Here is a 9,837-nt window from a genome sequence, read left to right as displayed (position 1 = left end):
GACTAAATCTAGGCTCAAGTCCTGTGGTTAGAAGAATAAGCCATAAAGTAACTAATTGCATTTAACTAGAAATTCACATTGAGCTCAATGTTGCATTGTGTTAGAAATTTTGTTGCCCATTGCAACAACTGTAACTACTGCAAGTAAAAGTCTATTGCCTATTTGCAAAGTATTTACACTAAAGTAATTCATTCTTAGAAAGTATATCATGTAATGTAATGTATAATGTAATTATAATGTAATTCAAAAAATAAAATATCTAAAAATAAATAGTTTAAAAAATGTAGTGCAAAATCAGTATCAAAAAATAAATATAACAATTAATACATTTAAAAATTGTCATTTACAGAACCTTTGAAATTCACTGAATAAAACATAGATTTCAGACATGTTATAGTTAGGAATTAGCATTTAAAAACCTTTGAAATTCACTGAAAAAAACGTGAACATGTGATTATTGTGCACTGTTTTTATTAGCTAATTTGAAAGCAACCATGTAACCGTGATCAAGCTATTTGTCATAGCGAAATGCGTCGGTTGTCTCCGTTACCTTATGCCAAATGAATTAAAATTTTAAATCCGAAGGATATAAACAACCCGTGAGTGCGTATTCATTTGATCTCCAACCGGAGATTCTTCTGGGAAAATGTAATGCGGCAAGGCTCTACTGCCGAAGGCGCACCGGATTTAGAAGCGCCCAGGGTCTGTGTGACAGGGAGCTACTTTCGAGAAATGTGAAAAAGCCAGACCGGGTGACCGCCAGTGAAAACCAAACAAAAGAGACATTTTAAGAAGACGCGGAACACAGCAAGCACACGCAACCGATCGCCGGAGGGTGGAGGTGAGCGAGTGTTTGAGTGCGGAGCGTGTTAAATCCTAAACGTTTGAATTGTTATTGGATCATCCAAAGCTGGTTATTTCCGCATAGAGTTGGGATTGGGCTAAAAAATATCCTGTATTTTGTGTTTTGATGAAAAACAAACGGACATACAAGTGAGCAAAACTTTTCGATTGCAACTGAGCGGATGGGTTGTTTTTCCTTAAAAAGGCTATAAACAAAAAAAAAAGTAATTAAATCGATAATCCAAGGCAAGATAGGAGGAGACAAAAATGGATAAAAGAGAAGCAAAAAGAACTGAAGAACTAGATTCTTTATTTGATCAAGAAGTGGACAAACAAAAATAATCAAGTGACAAAAACATTCCATCTACAAAAACGGACCTAAGGAGTAAACTGGAAAATTGAGAAAGACTGAGTAAAAAAGAAATAAACAAATGGTGGGAGTTACGACATTAAGGAAATATTTAGACGTACAGAGAGTACCAAGAGGGTTAAGGATCTCACTTATGCCAAGCCAACTGGACTCAACAAATGATCTTCTACAGGAGTGGGGTGAATTTGTGTTAAACTCATCGCTTGGCCTAATAAAAATTCTGCTGAAACATATAGAGCTGGCTTTGGAGAAAATCAAACAGGAATTGCAGGAATTATAAAAGGAGCTAGCAACCGCCGATATGAATCCGGAAATGAAAAAATTAAAGGAAGATCTTGAAAAATATGTGGAAAAACATGAGGAAACTAAAGCTACGAAAACAAACAAAGTTTCAGAGGGACAAGCAGGATTATGCGCAGGGCCGCATATTTAAATATGCTAAAAAATTTGACATGCTCACACAATATGGAGCAACGTCGGGAACAGCCCAAAGTCCGGGCAGTGCAATGTCATTAACATCTACAGAAGCCAGTGAAGGCGAGCAGGAAGTTAATTTGGATCAAGGAGCCCGGAATTTTTTAGGGGATATGCGGCTCGTCCTACAGCAAAGACAGTGGGAGCAGAGCCGCAATCAACACTATACCCCAAAAGGAAGAGGAAGGGGAAGAGGCCGCAAATGGGAGCCATCAGTAACAACCAAAAATCAACCAGGAGGGGACAAATGAGGAAGTGGTTCGGAGGAAAGAACTGGACTAAAAACAAAGGGTATGCGACAAACCTTTGCCAAATAATGAAGTCTTCCTTACAAGAGGAAAACACATCAGTGGATAACAATGAATTGGCTGTGATCAACCTATCTAAACGTAAGATAAACGAAAGTGAAACCACCCTGTTGAAACACAGTATAAACTTTTGTCCCAAACAACCAATGAATATGGCACAAATGTGGATTGATATATATATAAGTATATAAGGAAAATCAAACTAGCCAAAATCTTCCAGGAAAACAAAAACATGGAAAACTATGCAAAAATTAGAAAAAAGAAGAATGAAGTTCGGGCCACAGATCAAACTCTGACGTCTGGGGACATGAATGCTCTACTGCCATTGGTAACCATAACTGGTGCCCTCTCCATGCACTGCTTATAACCTCACAAATGACAACACTCGTGACATATGACATCATTAATAGCTTCATTGATGACAAATTAAATTGCATCAAATTAAGTCCTGGGCTCAATTGTAAGGTTAGGTCATGGACACCAGTGTTGTCACAGTCAAAGTCCAGTAGCCCCGTTTGTACTGGGACCTCCTGGAAAAGTTCTCAAATGCATGATGAAGTGGATTGCGGTACAATAACAACACGACATCACATTAAATCAACACCATATCACAATCAGGAGAGAAGACTAGAACACAAAGATGGACGACACTACTACATGCCAACAAAACAAAATAATAGTACACTGCAATCACATATACCAACACAACACAAGAACACAACACAGCAATACCTTCACAAAAAACAATAGCACAATTCAATAAAACAACAAAAACAGCCAACCAGCACGAGAACGCGAGTTTTGCCTGCGTGACGTGTACTAATGTTTTACTTTGGTTTGCTGTGGGTTATTATCTCTCATTATGGTTCTGTTTTTAGTGTTATATTAGTATTGGGCTTGGCTGTTTTGTGGTGTTATGTTGCTTTGATGTGCAATGTTACATTTTTATTCTTTCTAGTGAAAGTAATATTGTCTCTGGTTAATTAATAAAAATCTTTACTAAATCACAATAAATCCAACCTTATAAAATGTGCACCTTATACATTAATTCTTCGAGGGCTGTTACTTTCAACAGATCGCCCATCAGACAAAGACGGCGCCCCCCAGTCAAATCACATTTCATGGTAATCTGAGGGGAACACAGTTCAGTTACTGGAAACTTTAAAACCTTCTGATCAGACAAACATAGGGTTAAAGGGTTCCGGCGCCTGCAGCCTTTTAATGCGAGGGCATCCTGAGGCCAAGTCAGTCTCCACTTAGTGAGGCTGCTACAAACTGTCTCAGATGCCTCCTGTTGTGACTTTTATCAATTTCCTGCATGACAGACCCATTAATGGAATTCATCTACAAAGGAGGTGACTGTCTGCCCTGCAGACACGCCATTAATGCACTTTTTATTGTGTGCATGCCCTCTCTAGGAACAGGGAGGGAGACATGTTCTGCATAGATTGAGTGTGGAAATATGCACGTCATGTGCTTAGTGACTCAGAGCTGATACCACACCCTCTACCCTGACGGCAGGTCACTTTATGTCACTGGTTTCCGTCTCCCCCTGTATTTGGAGTGTGACATTGGCAAATCCTTGACAACCTGTGTCTTTGCCGCACTCAACAGACTCCTGAATGTTAGGTTTTTGTTTCCCCCTCGGTGCCTTGAAACCTTGACAGGTGAACTGGCGCTATACAAACCTCAAACGAATTATTTACATACCATAACATTGGGGTCACGACCTCCAGTGGAAGCTCCTAGTATGTAATTAAGACGCTGAGTGGGAAGGGGCGGAGTTTGCCCTTTCTGTGCAGTTTTATGCAGCGCGAACTCGACCGAAGGTACGTATATATTTACTGTTCACATCTCCACCTCTAATTACCTATGCAATACATCTTCAAGATTCAGAGATGCTGATTGAAGTATAGCCAGGGCCACTGGATTTAGGGAGCAGGGGAGGACAAATTATGTGGCAGGTTTGAGTAAATTATGTGGCAAGAAAAGGCAACTCGTGCGGCGTAATGCAAACACTTTGTGATAGTTTGACATGTGTACCCTTGTTAACAGTGTCTGGGCATTGTTTGCACCTCCTTTTAATACCCACTTATAGCAACAAGCATTTGCAATGCAATGGTCTCGGCATCATTAAAGGTAGAGCTATTGGCATTGCTCATGACATTTTTTTTCTTTAAATCAAAAATAAATGGGCATTGTCATTAACATTGCCAATACACAGCACTCTGCACTCAACAGCACACAATGCTCTGCACTCACTGCTCTGCACACTCACTACTCTGCACACTCACTACTCTGCACACTCACTACTCTGCACACTCACCACTCTGCACACTCACCACTCTGCACACTCACCACTCTGCACACTCACCACTCTGCACACTCACCACTCTGCACACTCACCACTCTGCACACTCACCACTCTGCACACTCACCACTCTGCACACTCACCACTCTGCCCTCACCACTCTGCACTCAGCACTCTGCACTCACCACTCTGCACTCACCACTCTGCACTCACCACTCTGCCCTCACCACTCTGCCCTCACCACTCTGCCCTCACCACTCTGCCCTCACCACTCTGCACTCACCACTCTGCACTCACCACTCTGCACTCTGCACTCTGCACTCTGCACTCACCACTCTGCCCTCACCACTCTGCCCTCACCACTCTGCCCTCACCACTCTGCACTCACCACTCTGCACTCACCACTCTGCACTCACCACTCTGCACTCACCACTCTGCCCTCACCACTCTGCCCTCACCACTCTGCACTCACCACTCTGCACTCACCACTCTGCACTCACCACTCTGCACTCACCACTCTGCACTCACCACTCTGCACTCACCACTCTGCACCACTCACCACTCTGCACTCACCCTCACCACTCTGCACTCTGCACTCACCACTCTGCACCACTCACCACTCTGCACCACTCACCACTCTGCACTCACCCTCACCACTCTGCACTCACCACTCACCACTCTGCACACTCACCACTCTCCACTCACCACTCTGCCCTCACCACTCTGCCCTCACCACTCTGCCCTCACCACTCTGCCCTCACCACTCTGCACTCACCACTCTGCACTCACCACTCTGCACCACTCACCACTCTGCACCACTCACCACTCTGCACTCACCCTCACCACTCTGCACTCACCACTCTGCACTCTGCACTCACCACTCTGCACCACTCACCACTCTGCACCACTCACCACTCTGCACCACTCACCACTCTGCACCACTCACCACTCACCACTCTGCACTCACCACTCTGCACTCACCACTCTGCACTCACCACTCTGCACTCACCACTCTGCACTCACCACTCTGCACCACTCACCACTCTGCACCACTCACCACTCTGCACCACTCACCACTCTGCACCACTCACCACTCTGCACCACTCACCACTCTGCACCACTCTGCACTCTGCACCACTCACCACTCTGCACTCACCACTCTGCACTCACCACTCTGCACTCACCACTCTGCACTCCGGAGCTCTCTCACTCACAGGACAGCACGGGCACCCCGCACCCCCTCTCAAGAGCAGGCACCGCGCGCCGGGGGCGACATGGAACATCAGGTGCTGTGCTGTGAGGTGGGAACCATCCGAAGGGCTTACCTGGATCAGCACCTCCTGAACGACAGGGTGCTGCACACCATGCTGAAGGCGGAGGAGAACTGCCCGCCGTCCGCTTCCTACTTTAAGTGCGTGCAGCGTGAAGTGCAACCCTACATGCGGAAGATCGTGGCCACCTGGATGCTGGAGGTTTGTGAAGAGCAGAAATGTGAAGAGGAGGTGTTCCCATTAGCCATGAATTACTTGGACAGATTTTTGTCGGTGGAACCGCTGAAGAAAAACAGATTGCAGCTGCTGGGGCTACCTGCATGTTCGTGGCCTCAAAAATGAAAGAAACCATTCCTCTAACGGCGGAAAAACTTTGCATTTATACTGATAACTCCATCGGACCCGACGAATTAGTGCAAATGGAGCTGTTGACGCTGAACAAACTCAAGTGGGACTTGGCCTCTGTCACAACCTCACGATTTCATTGAACATTTCCTTTCCAAAATGCCCCTCGGCGAGGACACGAGGCAGATTATCCGCAAGCACGCTCAGACTTTTGTGGCACTCTGCGCGACAGACATCAAGTTCATTTCCAACCCTCCCTCCATGATCGCGGCAGGCAGCGTGGCAGCAGCCGTCCAAGGTCTTCACCTCGGCAACACCAACAGCTTCCTCTCCTACCAGTGCCTCACGCATTCTTAGTATCGCGGCCGCCCCGGAAGTCAGGCACGGTCGCCTGTGACGGGGGCGGGGCCACGTTCAGACCGGAAGAGGAGGCAGGCGGAGTCGTTGCGTCTCGCGGCCCGGGGCTCCTGTGAGCGGTGTAAAGCCCCGGGGCCGCGCCAGCAGGAGGTTGGGCGCCGCGAGCTGAGGTAAGGTAAGTTCCAAAAGGCTGGAGCGCGATTGGTGCACTTGTGTGTGTGTATGCTCGTGTGTGTGTGTGTATGTATGTGTGCAACGGTGACGGCGGGGGAGGGGGAGGGGGGGCCTCGGTGCACTTGTGTGTGTGTGCGCGTGTGTGTATGAGTCAGGGGTGGTGTCTCTGTATGTTTTTATGTGTGTGCGTGCATGGGCGCTTGTGTGTGTGTGTTTGCGCATGCGTGTGTGGTGCTTGCGCTTCCCAGGAGACAGCGCCTGGCCACAGCGCGCGTTCCAGTTACAAATCGCCTGGAAGGATGCGCGTGGCCAGGACTGTCTCCTGGGAATGATAGTCGCTGACAAAAGATCTCGGCGGAGACGCGCTTCCGCGCGTTGACGCCGAGACCTAAAAAGCAACCAGCGAACCTTTTTAAAAGGTCTTCTACTGCCTGGCAATGGCAACACATATCACTGCCTTTTAGTACCTTTTGAACCGTCTGAGCTAAAAACTAATTTTTTTATCAGCAGATTATGCCGCAGATGATGGATTATGTGTCAAATGCGCTAATCTATAATTGTGCGCAACCGCACAATTACAAAATTCCAGTGGCCCTGAGTATAGTAAATTAGTATTTACCAGATATACTTGCCTTAGCAGTATTTTGTGAGTCAATGTTCTAGAGACACTGTAGTAATGTCAGCCATGTTTCTACACATATACCATTGGATACAGTCAGGCCGAAGAGGTCTGTATGGGGTGATTAACAAACAGTGACCCCTAGTGGAAGAGCACTCTCGGGTTACAGATAGCAGGGACACGGAATTTGGGAATGAAGAGTTGTGAGCAGTGACACCTAGTGGCCGGTGGGAGTATGGAAGGGTTGAGCTCTTGGAGCCTGCCTGCACGCCCCCTTAGCCGCTCAGCTACTGTAGTGCCTCCTGTCAGGAAAGTGAGGGGCAGCAGACTGACAGGTCATTGATATTGGGGCGTCCTAAGGCCCTAGCGCTTGGAAGCCTGCCCTCTGATGCCGACTGTGCTGGGGCAGGCCGGACAGGCTGGTACCTTCAGTGCCTGTCCATGCGCCTTGTGTGCTTGGAGCAGAGCCCAGCCCTGCATCCCAAGGAGTAACGAAGGTGTGACTAGCAAGTGCTCGCCTCAGGGCTGCACCTGCCCAGGGGAGGTCATTTTACTGGCGCGCTCTTGAGCCATGTCAGAGAAGAAACATTTTGTGCGTGGCCAAGCCTCGCACATCGCCTGATGCAGCCTTTCCAAGACTGGGCGCAGCCGCCACACCTCTGCGTTTCGTCCACTGAAAAATCCCCTGGTTTGCCCCTCTCTGTCCGGAAACCATAAAGTTCACAGTTAATTATAGGTAATTACAGGCGTAAGAAGCCCTAGGGGGAGTAAGGAAAGAAAAAGACGTCTGTTTCCTGGTGAGGGCGCCAAGTTTTTCCTCACTTAAAATAATGGGTGGCGATTGGCCAAAAAATACACAACCCGTATGATGAGCGTGCTGTCTGCACATACCCGTGTTAGACACCGCACTCCTACAGCACACAGATCAGGACATACCTGCCCTGTAACATGCATCACATCAACAGAAGTTCCGTTGACACTGCCAGACCGCGATCCGTCCATCTCTGGCGCGCCGTTCTACAATACTAGATGCCCCACTACCATCCACAGCCCTGAAGAGTCACAGCCACAACACGGTGTGACGAAACACGTGTCGGCTATCTTCTCTTGTATGTACTGATCAAGACTGTACTATTAAATACACTTACTCTATGACAATGGACTCTGAAATCATATACTGAACATCTACCAAGTTTTCGTGAGTTCTCACTTGAGAACAAGGGGGCATATTATCAAGGTTGGGTGATAAAATTATCGCCGCTTTAGCGGCAGGAAACTGCTGATAAAGTGGCGATAATGGGCTTGATAATATGCTCTATGGACTTCCAATCGAAGCTCATGTTAAATGTGAAGGACAACTAACATGAGCTTCGATTGGAATTCCATAGAGCATATTATCAAGCCCATTATCGCCACTTTATCAGCAGTTTCCTGCCTATAAAGCGGCGATAATTTTATCGCCCAGGCTCGATAATATGTCCCAAGATTTCAAGAGAATCGTGTGCACAGGACACACTTTGCAAAAAATACAAAAGGCACAGCAGCAGACCAAGGTCAAGCACAATAATTCTGTCTGTTTCAAATATATGCTTGTGCAACTTCTCCCAACACCCACTGCCAGAAGATGTATAAGAAACCAAATGTTCATAGAAAAAGTCAGTTGCGTGAAAAAGTTTTTTGAAAGTTCTTTTCTTTATTCATATTCCTTCTTTTCATAAAAAAATGGCACAGCCAACGCGTTTCGTTACCCTAGTGCCACAGGAACTTCGCCAGGGCTTACGTGGAGAGCACCTTGATTTATGGTGATCTCAATCAGTTAAGTAAGAGTCCTCAATGCTGTGCGTCACCAGGGTGGAGTCGTCCTGGGTATTCACGTTCTCAAACTGATCATACAATCCACATCAAAGATGCTTCCAAAGATAGTATCCTCATTCAATGGTAGATAGTTAGTTTCTTCCTATAAGGGGAGTCCACCTATGTTTCAAAATAATCAAGGAACAATGCCAATGTTCTCACCGTATCTTATAAAGAGCTCCGCAATCAAATGAAGAGAACCGGATTCATGGATAATATGCCTCTATAAAAATAACCCGTGTCTCAAGGTATTTGCCCAAAGGGGCTAAATGATCATAAAAAAGCACCTTTTCCAATGTTCAGCGGAGTAGGGCTACCATCTCATACAGCCAGATTCATCATTCTCCCGTTTTGCGAGTCCTTAATAGCGATTATTAAGGAATCGCTATTAAGGACTTGCAAAACGGGATTCATGTAGGAATCGCAAAATAAATTGCGATTCCTACAGCTTCCTTATTTGTGAATAGCAAATTGCTAATTGCAAATAAGGAATAACTCCCCATTCATTCCTATGGGCCTCATTCCTATGGGCCTTTAGGCCCATAGGAATGAATGGGGAGTTATTCCTTATTTGCGATTAGCAATTGGCTAACATACAACTTAGAAAAATGCACTAAAGTGCTTTTTTCTAAGTTTTCACTATTTACCACGAAGTCAGACTTTGCGGTAAATAGCGGCCAAAAATTGCGAATTCGCAAATTAAAAATGGTTAATGAATTGCATTTAAGGAATCTCAAATAGAGATTCCTTAAATGCAATTCCTCGCAATTTTGAGATTTTGCTATTAGCGATTTTTGCATTTGGGATGATGAATCCCAAATGCAAAAATTGCGCTCGCAAAGGGCCAGATTCTCAGAATCTGGCCCTTTGCGAGCGCAATTTTCAATGATGAATCTGGCTGATAGTTGCCT

At 45.9% G+C, this 9,837-nt stretch overlaps 1 pseudogene; it reads left to right on the top strand.

Moving 5' to 3' along the window:
- The first annotated feature begins 5,580 nt into the window (after positions 1-5,580).
- On the top strand, positions 5,581-6,279 carry LOC147700961 (G1/S-specific cyclin-D1 pseudogene; annotated as a pseudogene).
- The last annotated feature ends 3,558 nt before the right edge of the window (positions 6,280-9,837 follow it).

This window comes from Lissotriton vulgaris, chromosome 7, assembly GCF_964263255.1.
Source record: "Lissotriton vulgaris chromosome 7, aLisVul1.2, whole genome shotgun sequence".
NCBI classification, from domain to species: domain Eukaryota; kingdom Metazoa; phylum Chordata; class Amphibia; order Caudata; family Salamandridae; genus Lissotriton; species Lissotriton vulgaris.
This window is presented reverse-complemented; position numbering and strand designations above follow the sequence as displayed.